General features: G+C 38.3%; 1 pseudogene across 1 annotated transcript in view; it reads right to left on the reverse strand.

Moving 5' to 3' along the window:
* LOC149046150 (DDB1- and CUL4-associated factor 1-like) overlaps positions 1-13099 on the reverse strand; it is a 27912-nt pseudogene extending 14813 nt beyond the window's left edge. The window contains exons 1-15 of the transcript XR_016186496.1: positions 12866-13099; positions 11945-12014; positions 10949-11016; positions 10129-10390; positions 9206-9402; positions 8510-8611; positions 7585-7741; positions 6826-7007; positions 5863-6069; positions 5392-5481; positions 4334-4413; positions 3726-3866; positions 3465-3567; positions 2645-2909; positions 1934-2076 (exon numbers count right to left, since the gene is read on the reverse strand). The product of XR_016186496.1 is annotated as a DDB1- and CUL4-associated factor 1-like (transcript). The remainder of the gene's footprint in view (positions 1-1933; positions 2077-2644; positions 2910-3464; positions 3568-3725; positions 3867-4333; positions 4414-5391; positions 5482-5862; positions 6070-6825; positions 7008-7584; positions 7742-8509; positions 8612-9205; positions 9403-10128; positions 10391-10948; positions 11017-11944; positions 12015-12865) is intronic.
* Positions 13100-13737: the final 638 nt, after the last annotated feature.

Consider the following 13737-nt stretch of genomic DNA (forward strand, 5'->3'; position numbering starts at 1 on the left):
CTACTGAACGATTTACTGGTTGATTAGCTGATGGACGGACAAGCCGACTGACTGATAAACGAACAGCCGTAGTGACAGACAGACTGACTAACAAACTGACTGACGGGCTAATTGACTGACTGACGGACAGACGCAATGACAGACAGGCTGACTAACAAACTAACTGACTGACTGACGGAATGACTGACAGACTGATCGTTTGACTAATTGACTGAATGCCTGACAGAGACGGAATAACTGACAGACTGACAAACAAACTAACTGACTGACGGGCTGATTGACTGACTAAATGACTGACAGACTAATAAAGGGGGTAAGTTTCTAAAGAAGCGCTGTAGTGTTGCGTCGGTGGGAGAGAATAACAAAGTAATTCAGTATTACCAACTGAGTTGATAACGTAAATTGGCCACCGTAAAGAGTTTAAAAGCTGACGTTTCTGGCGTTAACCCTACATCAGTCGCTATGACGAAGAGCTAACACTCGAAATGTCAGCTTTACCCTTTATGGTGGCCAATGTACGTTATCAACTCAGTTGATAATACTAAATTGACCGACAGACTGTCTAAAGGATGGGCTGATCGACTGACTGACTGGTAGATTGACAAGCTCAATCACTTACTAACGGCTGACTAACTAAGGGACTGGTGGACAAAGGAATGGAATGATGAAATGAAGGACAGATGGACTGAATTAATTTGTCGATTCTTTTTCCTGTAAAAGAATTTCACAGAAGAAGTTCAGAAAAAAGGACAAATTTGGTCATTTTCATCATAACCCGATCACGCAGACTCGTGCCATTATTAAATGACTTTAGAAAATGCGATCACTGTTATGAGATGATTGTATTTTCCTCATGAATCAAGGGACCTTGTGATCACAGAATACACTTAACAACGACAACATGCACAACATACTTTCCTATTAGTAGGAGTGTAAAGCAGATTTGATTCAGGTTTTGGGTCAGGTAGATTGGCTTCTCTCCGTAAAACCTCTGCAGTCTCATGAAGTCCTAGTCCAAAACAACCACACCTTTGATTAACAAATGAGCCAAACACCCTCAAGACTAGAACAAATTTAATTCGAGTGTCCAAAGTAATTTGGGACGCTTCGCCTTTGCTCTGCTAAGGGCTGTAATTGATCTAGACAACTCACGCCACCTTCTTAACCAATCAGATTCAAAACTAAAACCAGTTGCGATTTTGCCGCCCGCGTTTTCCCGCGCTTCAGAAGGTTGTTTATTTTTACCTTAAATTCTATTTTAGATATTTTTCTTCGTTCTGATTGGTTGCTTTGATTGCTATACGACACTCAAAATAAGAAGCAGTGACTTAAGAAAGTAAAGGCTGATATTTAGCTGTTGGGCTGTACAGAGTTTGAAAGTGTCCTACTTAAGAGAACGTCGAAATAAGTAAGAAAACCGACCCCACAGAAGCTATTGGGTAAGAGAAGTAAAAGGACAATTCAAACTCTAAAACTGTTAAATTTACATATGATTTCTTACTGGGCTGTTCTGATAATGCTCTGGAAAGCACTAATTTCTTAATTTCCTCTTAACTTAAAAGTATTTAGGTGAAAACCGATAGTGTGACTATCTTACCTACGATCAAATGTTTACTTTAAGGAGGGGATGGCAGGGAAACTAAGGATGTCCCTCCTCCCCTCCTCTGAAAAACAGAGAAAGCCTGAAGGCAGTCTCGATGACCATCCATTTTTAAACAAGAAATACCAAGAAGTAGATTCTGATAAATTCTTCAAATAAAATCATCGATTGTTCATTATTTAAGCAAAACTTTAATAATCGAAATTAGACTTTTCCATACGTTGCCGTTCAAACAAAAGTTAATAAGCAGTAAACTGTCGAGTAAAGACGCTGTTGAAGGTCTCCGCCCTCCCCTGTGTGAGACGACAGCTTGTGTCAATTTCAAGTTCATACCTTGTTTATTCTAGACAGGGACGGGACTGCAGAGGACGTAGCCAGGGATTTACCAGTGACTCTTTCAAGTAGCTCGGCAGCATATTTGCAGAAAAGGGCGTGGTCAGAAGCATTATCCTCAATGATTGGCTCTCGCATCAAAACTGTCAACAAATTCAAGACAAACGACATTGAGTCAACGTAAACGAAAGAAATGAAATGATGTTTTAGAAGGTCAACATGGCTGTAAATACGTCAAGATAGCTCGATATTTGGCGAGCTCTTTTTGGCGCTTTTGTGAACTGAGACGAAGAGTCTTGAACTAGACAAAAGCTCTTGACTGATTAAGTTGTTCAATGAAGGAATTACTACATAGCAAAATTATTCTGCTTATATAAGAATCAAGAATGACTTGTTTTCTTTTAAGCACTGGAAAAGAAAGCCATCTGTGATGGTGAGTGCTCGTTTTACATTTGAAAAAGTGTTTTGACTGTCCTCTATCGCTTTTTACGACTTCTTTGCCGACGTTGGCTAAACATTACAAACTTTGCAAGTCTTCGCAAAGCAACCTTTTATCTTGCGCGAGATAAAAACGTGATATCCCAAGCGGATAAGAGCTCAGGTATCTATCAGAACACAGGACTCGCTTCATCTTGCCTACGGGCACGCCCAGTTGTATAATATACATGGTTGAACAAGTGTGAAGAAAGCACTGCGCAGTGCAATACTCACTTTGTAACTGGCCGCTGTTAAACAGCTGTAGTTTTCCAATGACTTGTCTAATCTTGTCGCTCCTCGATAAACCACATAACGCTTTACAAGCCAGAGTACGAATACAATCTGCATCAACCAATGGCGTTTTCACCATCAGTAAGGAGAGCAGAACCTTGATGCCATTACTGGCCCTGACACATCCCCACATCTTGGATAAGATGTCGTCGCTGCTTTTGAAAGCCGGCTTGGATTTCGACTGAAATTTTGCAACAGCTCCGCTAATCTGCAAACAATGAAGACAAAAGTAATCATCGCGGTGACGCCAAACACTACTTAAGCAGTTGAAAAAAACACTGAAAAAAATCAGGCCTGTATAGTAGTTAAACGGAAAAATGGAAAAACGGAAAAATGGAAAAAAAGAACAACGCACTCGGCCTGGTAGCTTAACACCTTAAACACTAAGTACTTTTAAATTCAACAAATATTCCTAACGTTTGAGTAGCAATTCTTTAATGAACTTTAATCAGCCTAAGACTGGGAGGGGAGCAGCGTTGAGGGAGGGGAGGGAGGGGGTTGAGGAACCGTGTAGAGGTAAGCAAACCTTATCGTGTTGACTCCGATATTGACTCAACTTTAAGCGACTTTGTCATTACCAAGTCAGTTACAAAATGAAGAATTTTCGCCTGCTCTAACAACAAACTACGCGTGCAACTCTGTTTCTTATTTGTTTTTTCTTGTTCCTTTTTGTTGTTGTTGTTTTTTTTCTGTCGCGAAAACACTTTGAGAAACCCATGCGAGAGGGGTGGGAACTAGATCGAAACGCGCACTAACCACTTACCCTGACTCGAGGACCGCACACACAGTTACAAATGACGTGGAGAGTGGCTTTCTGTACCTCAGAGTCATTGAGTAAACTCCCTTCAGCGCAACGCAGCAGAAGCCTGGAAAAAAAGATTTCTTAATATGACTGAATAGAGAGTATAAGCCTTCTGGCCTCTTGCTACCGAATGTTTCCACGGGTCATTTATTTTCATGATCACGAAGGACTTTTGATGGGAATTTTTCACGTCTAAATTAATTATCTTCCCGTAGATCATACCTCATTCCTTTCTGTTGTTCTCCTGACGGAAGTTGCACTTCTTCACACAGCGCCATCTGAGCCTTAGGACCGACTGTCAACACAAACAGCATCTCTAAAGCAAGGCGGGTCACGTCGGCTGCTAATCGGATGGCGTCCGCTCTTGAATGGAGCAAAGAAACAGGAATGGAGAGGATTAACAAGCTGTTTATACGCTTTTAATGTACAAAAATGTTAGTCGAGATATTCAGAGTTCACAAATAGAGCAAAATATGCCAGTAATAACTATTAATTTCCATTAAATATGGAACAATTACCCATCAATGATACTAACATAGAGCAGTAGACAGGCCTCAAAAATGGTATTTAAAATGCAGGGAGAAAAATTGTAATATCATAAGTCGACAATACTAAAAGCTTCTTGTACCTTTTTGAAGGCAGTAGAAAATCATTACAACTAATGTTCTGCTACAATTTTGATTTTGAATTATCAACAACTTCAATTCCTTGAGTTGAAACAATTTCCGACAATTTCAAAGTCCAGTAGCACAGTCCTACAAGCAGACCTTTCTTGATTTTCCTGGACTCGTGCAAACTCTGGAGAAATGATAGCAAAACCAATGACTTACCTATTACTGGTCACTCCCCAGTCTGACGACAGGGAGATCAACTGAAGCAGCAGGGTGAAGCCTTGAAGTCTGTTCATCATCTTTAGGATAAAAAGAAAACATGCTAAATAATAGCCAACTTGAGCAGTCAAAAAGGCAACGTCGAGGAAGACGTCGAGTGAAATGATGAATTTTTACTTTTGGTTAGAATTTCGCGAGTGGCTGGATGTGTTTATCGTCTCTTACGGGGCCACAACTTCAGCATAACATATGTAAGCAGGGTTGAGTTCCAAAGGTAAGTTTTACTAATTTGCAATCGATGTTTCCGTTCTCAGACCACGCAACTTTGGGTGTTTTCACGTTTTTGTTTAGCAGAGAGCATCTACGGAGATGTACAAAGTTCTAAAACGCACGTGCTGAGCAATTAGATCTTTTGTTTGGCCTCGTCCTCGTTTCAGGCCGTACTGGTTTGCCACAAATCCTTAATAAAAATAAGAAAACGTGTGCATTCTGACACTGTAAAGACGCCAGACGAAAGACAGTTTACTCTAGTTATACGTAAATTGGCAAGGTGTGTCTATGCTTATGAACATTGGTGAATAAAATGAAAAAATAAAAACAAAAACAAAACAAAACAAGAAACGAACAAACACACAAATGAATGAAATTACTTCTCCATTCTATTCCTGAGAGCGAACCGTATATGTAAAGTGGGAAACTTATGAATATAATAATAGTAATAATAACTATGATAATGATGATAATAATAATAACATTGATAATAATAATAATAATAATAATAATAACAATAATAATAATAATAATAACAATAATAATAATAAAACCGAAGAGAATAACGACTAACAACAACAAAGCAATGGAAGTAGGTGTTATATACCTACGAGTTTGAAGCCGGACATTGTATCATATCCCTGTGAAAAAATACTATAACACTCTACATAGGAGTTTCAGTGCTACTATGTGCCCTCCACATAATAAACCAAGATACGCCTCTGCGAAATAATCAACCACGACCATGTGACGCTTTTTTTTCCTTTGCGTTATTTTTCAGTTATTACCTCAACAGGCCCCCAACGCAGTGTTGTTGGAGCATACTCTAACATCAACTGACAGTTCTCCATTACACTGCTGTGAGACAGGGATGCAGCCTGAAAGAGAACAGTTGCTCATCAATATGAGTTGAACGAGATGACGTAAGGCTACCAAAGACAAAACTGCGGAAAAAACAAACAAACAAAACCAAGCAGACAGACAAACAGACAAAAACAGTATCTCCTGCGTAAATATTTAAGACGATTTGGACTGTTTGTTAGGCGAGGTTCATAAAGTAGAAAATTTACAAGGATGGGATTAAATGTTAAGCAGAATACTGCCAAAAACCTTTGCCAGGTTTAAGTTAACTTCCAACCTCTCTGAACTAAAACAGCCGAGCAGGCGTAGTCCTTTTACATAACATAACATACTGAATTTGCCCATCTAAAGATATACAAATTTTCTCCTAGAATCAGAAAGTAGGCTCGAAAATTCACCTTATACGCTGGAACTGGAACTGGTGATGTTCCACCCTCGTTCCTTGCAATAGATCTCCTCAGTGCATCTGCCCTGATGTGAAGATGGGCATCAAAATATCTCCGTAGAGCCATGCAAGTGTGTTCTGCTGTCTGCCGGCTACCAAACACCTCATCATCACTCAGTAGTTCTGCCTCGTCGGGACGAAGGATTCAAAGCGTACTTAGCTGCCACAACAAGGTTAAACAAAAAAAGATTCTTTTAGAATGGTTTGCAGCCAGTAATATTCGTTGTTTTCAAGATGGAAACGCAAGTGGAATAGGACCGTAAAATGGCTTGAAAAAATTTAAAGGAGTCTGCGCAGTCTGAAAAATGCAAACACGGCGTGCACTAAAAATACTTGTTAATTCATAGCGGTCGGCATGTCTCTAAACTACGTTTCAAAAGTAACAAACCGTGATTTTTTTGAAGTGGAGGTGGCTGGCTATTGGTGGATATTCACTGAGTCTCGAAGCCGCGAGGTGATTATCGACCGCCAGCCATCGACACTAAGGTGAATAGTTGTTTTAGTATATACTTAAAGAGTAAGATAATATAGCAAAAAGGGATGATTTTAACTCATTTATTCCCGCAATGATTGCAATATTTCCGTGCGCAAATCCCGCGCGAGTTGCTCGGAGGTGAACAGCAACGGATATTCGGAGTTTGAGTAGCCAATCAGAATGGGCCTTCAACGTTTTTCACTATTTTATTAATTAAATTATCACTATTTACGTTAGTCGTTCTTTTATTTCTTTACGTATTGCATAATTTTTTCTAATGAGTGTTATTAAGAGAGATTGCTACTCCTACGAGAACGGAAAGGTCACAGAACAAATAGACCTTGTGGTGTCATCCTACTCCAGGCGATTGAACTACACGATCCACGTTTCTCTAGGGTCCAAACCATGTCGTGTAATTAATAAATAAAACTGACTAATTACCTGGTTCACAAGCTTCCGCAGACCATCATTACTGTCGAACAATTCCAGCACTGCTCGAAATGATCACGTGAGCGAGAAAAAGAGAGTTGCGTGACACCTGCCAGAGTCGTGAGAACATTCTAGAAGCCACAATGCATACTTGACCAGGTCACTCAGCACAGGGTTTGGTAGGAGGGATACTTGAAACAAGTTACTTGAAACAGTTAAGGAGGCTCCGTCGACATATTCTGTTTATTAATTTCATGATCCTCTGGTCCATGTAGAAAAAAGAGCACCAAGAATTTAATTACTCGAAGTTTTTTTTGTGGAATTAATGGTAGTTTTGTAAGATAACATTTTTTTGAGTGATTATTTCTATGTTTCTTATCTTCATCTTTTTCTATCTCCTCGTCTGCAATTCTCTTTATCCATTTAACCAGTTTTTCTTTAATTCCTTTTTTATCTCTCTTCATGCAGCAATAAGTTCTGTTAACTTTTTTCTACCTATGGGTTATATGTTATACATAAATAAGCTTTTTTTGGGGGGGGAGGGGGGGAGAGGGGGGAGGGAGATTGATGAAAAATAAGCAGAGATGTGTTATTCATTGTTATTTCATGTCTAACGGAACGATACTCGTTACCTCTTTCTTTTAGACAATACTGGTCTGCTCATAACACACAAATCATTGGTAAGTTAAATTTGCACTAAATATTGCATTTCTTACAACTACAAATCAGAAAACTTCAAACATTTTTTTAAATTGGAAAAATGTCTTACCCTCTCCATGGCGTCCTCATTGTAAGCGAGATAATAAAGACACATAGAACATCCTGTAGCAGCCACAGATGGGCGTGGCACTTCTAGTAACCGCTGAACACCGTTATGAGTCACAAATTCTGTGGCAAACTTTTTATGACAAAGAAGGGATGCCAAATACTAAAACGACAATAAAAGGAAATAGCTTTTAAATTCTGAGGCTTTTTTTGTCAGATCCCAGTCGGTACAATGCATTATTGCCTAAACCTTTAACTTCACGAGTGACCAAGGCAGAATTTCTCCTTACAATATCAATACAATATCAACCAGATAAGTAATGATAATAAAGAAAATTATCAATTCGGGCAGGATTAGCTGATCCAATACTAAATTATCCGAACTAACATTATAAGAATTCTATGGTTGACAGTAAGGAGAATTACAAATTTCATCTGGGAGTTGCAGAGTTAAAGTAGTGTTTTTCAAGAGAGATGAATGTGGTAGAGGTTCGTTTACACAAAAGACAGAATTGGAGTCGAATTGTTCATTAGTTGTAGGAGTGCCAGCAACCCAGAGAAAATCGAGAGTTGGAGTCGTAAGTGGAGCCAAAAGCTTGACGAAATCGGAGTCGGAATATTCTGAATAATTTCTTTTCTTCTGATTCCGCTAAGAACTCCAACGCTTATGATCCAGTGAAAACACGATTTTCCGAATCACAACTGAGCTAACCGATGGCTGAAAACTCCAGCAATTTATTTTTCACATATCATTAGCGAAAAAGACATAAGTGGAATCAGTATTTTGCTTCTGATTCTATCGGTTTGATTTTCACAGGTTCATATCGCTGTACGCTTTTTGTAAGTACACCGGCGAGGGTGAAAACCAACCGTAACTGCATGAAATTCTAGACGTACAACACAAAGCATGACGTTACTGCCTCTTTCCTACCTTGAGGGCTTCAAGGACAAGTTGCAAGTCCACCTGGCCTTTAAATGTAATGTAGTGCATTACAAGATCCAGGGCTTTAGATTCAAACACTGTCGGCAACAGCTGAATTGAAATGTTCAAAGAAAAATGTGTCAAGATAAATTAATGGCCAAGCAATGCTCCAGGCTAAGCTACGACTGTTTTAGTTGCCATAGAAACTGATAAAATTTGCTACGGCTCAAATAGAACTTCTTCATTCAGAGCTGAGTGCATTAACTTTTGACCAAGCCCAATGCATGTCCCTTCATCCAACAAATATTTCTTACTCGCGCCAATTAGTTAAAACGCCTCATGATAAAAAATCCTTGATCCAAGTGAATTATCGTCTGACCAAGGCCAATTTATGTCCCTTCATCCAAAAAGTATTTCTTGCTTACGTACGTTCAGTTAAAGCGCATCAGATGATCAAGAATTCTTGATTCGAGTGTGTTATCTTCTGACCAAGGCCAATGTATGTCCCTTCCTCCAAAAAATAATTCTTGCTCGCACACGACTAGTTAAAACGGTCCAAACTCAAATTTTCAAGTTGTGTGACATTTCCAATTTATCCTTGATTCAGAGCCCTTTTCCCACAAGCTTCTCACATACTTCGGTGGAGAGACTCTCTCTGTTCTTCATATATCATTAAATGCTCAAGTGCCTAATTACAGCACATACCTCCTGATATTCCCCCAAGGGAGTCAGATACTGTAGAATTAGTCTCTGCTGCATGCCAAGAGTCAGGGGGCAGAGGGAAAAGGACATAGAGACTATGTGGTACCCTCCCTTAGGTGCACAAATTACATTTCCAGTGGAACGGAAACCCTTGCTTGTTTTAACTAGCAATGGATGTTTTGCTTGTAGACAACTTTTGCCTGAAACAAAAGGAAAATATTTACAAATTTTAAGGAAACTGAGTTAACTTGTGCAGGGCAAACCTACTTGGCATACTTCCTCCCCCCCTTATCCCCCCTCCCCCCCCTTCAAACAAAGTTTTTGGTGTCAAACTTCCATAGATGATCATTAAACATTTTAGTCCTTGATAACAATCGTTTAACTGATCATTTTATTATCAAAATCTTCCATTTGCTGACAGACAAGCCTCATCCTTGTGTTTCACAAAAAAAGTCCTCTGAAACGACATATGGTTATTGTTTACCAAAATTTGAGTCAGTTTGTCGTTGGAAACTCAAAATCTTTCTTTTTTTTTGGCTGGAAATTTGTGCTGAAATATATGATAAGATTAAATATCAAACATTTATCAAAACTTATTTATAAAGGCAAAAGTAGACTGAAAGAACTCTAAAAGATCTCAAGGTGTTGTAGGTCTCACATCATAAGTTTGCATGAAAACTCCCAGAGTATACCTGGCAATTCACTACAGAATACCTGCTGGAGCTCCTAACGGTGCCAGAGTCTTATTGAAAGCACTGCCTTGGCTGTCAAAGTGAAAACCCAAAGGAGAATAATTGAGCCTTCAAGTTACAAACGAGTCCTACCACTCAGTTTGAAAAGACACTTAAATCAACTTGAAGTTGCTAGGAGATTGAACTCACTGACAGAGGGACAATCAGAGTTACAATACTCAAAAGTGAACTAACCCTTTCCATTGTAGCTATTCACCTCTTCCACTTCTCCATTACACAAACCGAATAATTCGCCATTCTGTGGCACAGTGCATGATGGTCCTGGCTCAGCAAGATTCACTTTCTTTATCTTGTTACTCACGCTGTTACTGTTTTCGCTCTTGTTCCTGTTTGTCTTTGCTTTCAGGATAATCCTGTTTGACAGGTCTGTCACAGCGGGCTGTGTAAGGTCTGACAAGTCCTTTAAAATGTGCAGCCGTCGCAGCATAGAGGGAACCTAAACATGTGAAATTCAACATTTAATCCTCAGCTTATAGTTTACGAGAGTTTTTAAAACAAAAAATGCAATGACTGACAACAGACAATTCCTGAGATGTGAAAAGCCAACTTTGCACTCACACGTTTGAAACACAAATGCTGTTAACCACAAAGCTAAAAACAAAAAACCCTCAGCACCCTAACATCAATACTCATGTTCTTCATACTGTTCTCTTGCATTTCTTAAGGTGCTGACAATGAGAATTTAGATTCTTTAATAGCTGATCATTTCCTTTACTCTTGTAACCTTAGTGGTCACTTTTAAAAATTGCTACATCCAACATATTGACCAGCTCCCAGTTGGCTTGTTAGCGCAGTTGGTAGAGCGCTGCACCGTTATCGCAGAGGCCATGGGTTTAAATCCCATACTAGCCTGAACATTTTTTTCAGGTCTTATTTCAACTACTAGTTCAGTAGTGTTCTTGGCTGCGAGGATCTCTTATACTTATTTCTTCACCACAGTGCAACTATATGAATTTCATATATCTAAAATCAAATTATTGCTATACTGACTTACCAAGGTGGAGTTTTCTTCTCTGAATACTGCAGCAATATCCTGGCTCTCCATGGAAAATGCTAAAAGACCTGTTAATAAATAATAATTATTATTAACAAATTAAAAATGCAACTGCAGCAATACACATAAAAAATGAACAAAAAGGAATATTAGAATCCTCAATCAAACCATGACTATCTATATCAGGGCGTGAAATTGCGCCTAATACAGGCGCCAATGCAACTAAATTTTTCACTTTGGCAACCAAATCCTGGAAATTAGTTGCCAAATTGGCGACTAGAATGTTTCATCATAACCTTACCAAGAGATATAGGTAATTAAAAAAATTTGCAAAGATAAATCCTTTAATAAATCTTTTCCCAAACTTAATTTTGGAGGTTCTATTTAGAACGCTGACAGCTTAAAAAAAGGTTTTGTTTGTCTTTGAAAATGGCGACCAACTTTTTTCACTTGGCTACCACTTTGAAGAATTTAGGAGCCAAGTGGCTATCAGAAAAAAAAAATTAATTTCACGCCCTGTATATCTTAACTCTTTACACCCTAACATCAGTATGCATATTCTCCATACTGTTCTCTATACATTTCCTAATGCACTGACAAGGAGAATTTGTTAAACAATCAAGAGGTTCTTCAGTTACTTATCATTTCCTTTATTTCCGCGATCTTAATGTTTGATTCAGGGGTGATATTGAAAGAAGAAATTAGATGCTAGTCACTCTCAAGGGTTAACCTTATGTAAATTACCTTGGATCACCAAACTAAAACACCCTTCTACTTGCACCCAGTTTATAAAGGTGTAAACAAAATTGAGTAAGTTCAGAAACTCAGAAGCTGTACAGGAATTATTAGGTAAATCTAATTTTCCCGAGGAGAGCACTTGATGCTAGATATTTAGTCAATTCAATTTTTTTTCCTTTTGTTTTCGGTATGGTGACCAAAATGTTCAAAGCCTGAAGTACTGTGAAAGGTAAGACCAGTAAACTATGCTATAAATACCTGTAGCATATGATCTCAGGGGTTCTGAGGCTTCTCTGGCCCACTTGCATAAACGATTAAGCATTGCTTCCTACATGTACATGATTGACATCAAATTTAGGTAGGAAAGGTAGATAGGAAATATGTAGGGAAAGATGTTTTTTGTCATTTCACAAGTGTGGGACAAAGAAAAAAAAGAAAAGGAAAAGAGATCTTATTTGTTGTGGCTCAGTGGTAGAGCATTGGACCCCAGAATCTGAAGGTATAAGGTTCAATTCAACCTGGAGACTCAGAATCTTTTCTTTGTCACACGCTTGTGACAAGACAAAAAACATCTTTCTCTATTTCTTAAGTGAGCTTAAACCTTAAAATCTCTCTTGTTCTGTTTAAGAAATATGTAGTTATGAATTAAAGAACAATGAAAGTGGATCTGAAAAGTTTGCATTTTTTTAAAGTTTTTTTGCACTAAAGTGAAGTGACTGAGAGCAACAAATAAGATCTCTTTTCCTTTTCTGTTTTTCATGATGTAACTACATGAAATTCATGTTTTTTATCTATAATTTGATGAAATAGCAATTGTATGAGTTAATTCTGAGTATTTTTTCTGGAAAGGACAAGGGGTGCCATGCCACAGAAACTGGACACATTGATCTGGATTTTTACATAGAACTCAAGCTGAAGAAAGAAAGTCACATCTTAAGATTACGAAGTTAAACCCTTTAACTCCCAGAAGTGATTAACAGATAACTTCTCTCCATAATATCCATACATTATCCAGCCAAAGGTAATGAGAATACTCAGACTTATCAGGTAGAAGTCATCATCTTGATTTAACACCAAATTCTCGTAACTAATTCACAAGGAAATGTGTTGCAGCTAGAGCAGAGAATTAACAATCAGATCTTAGGAGTTAAAGGATTAAGAATACCTTTCTAAACTTACCATATCCTGAAAAACTGCAGCACTTTCCAGCCCAGGCATGGCATTTAACAACACTCTGGCTGCAGTGCAGTTCAGATTAAACTGTTCCACAGTGCTCATGATATAGGAGTTCACTAGTTTGTCCATAAATTCATCATTTCTGAACAGTGTCTTCAAAAGATGGCCTAATGTACAGTCTGGGTCAGCTCTACCAGAAATGTTCATGATGGAGAAAACAAGAGCTGATTTTATTTTGAATAATTTAATACAATCAAGACCTCTTACTGACTGAGTGTGAGATCTGCACTGTTAAAATTACAGACTGAGTTTTTTTCCCTTAGGACATACATATGAGCCAAAAAAAAAAAGTAAGTAGATAAGTATTGTGCCTCTTTAACACAGTAAGTCTAGTGAAGATTCCACCTGGAACAAAAAGTAGAACTGACATTGAATAAGAAGCAAGAACAACACTTCTCATTCATGAAAGTTTGAATTACTGCTGTTTGTCATGTGTTATCGTTCTTTTTCATGCAGAGTGTGTCTTGGACCTGTTTCATTATTGGCAGGCCTTGGTTCTCTTCAACCTGCATATTGTTTCTTATCAGCTTGCTGTTAATGGAAGAGGTTTACACAACAAACACTCTGACAAAGGGCTAATGCTTGAAATGTTTTGAAACTCTTTACGGTGGCCAATTAACATTATCAACTCAGTTAATAAAACCAAATCATCTTGTTAAACTCCACCACTGATGTAGCATCACAGTTTTTTCAAAGAAACTTACCCCCTTTAGGTCTGTAGCTATCCTTCCTAGTATCTGAGAATACCTAACACTACATTACCTAGTGTATTTGTAATAGATGCTATAATGTATAAAACACAAATAGTGTGTAAT

The sequence above is a fragment of the Pocillopora damicornis genome, chromosome 5, assembly GCF_964200805.1.
Source record: "Pocillopora damicornis chromosome 5, jaPocDami1.2, whole genome shotgun sequence".
NCBI classification, from domain to species: Eukaryota; Metazoa; Cnidaria; class Anthozoa; order Scleractinia; family Pocilloporidae; genus Pocillopora; species Pocillopora damicornis.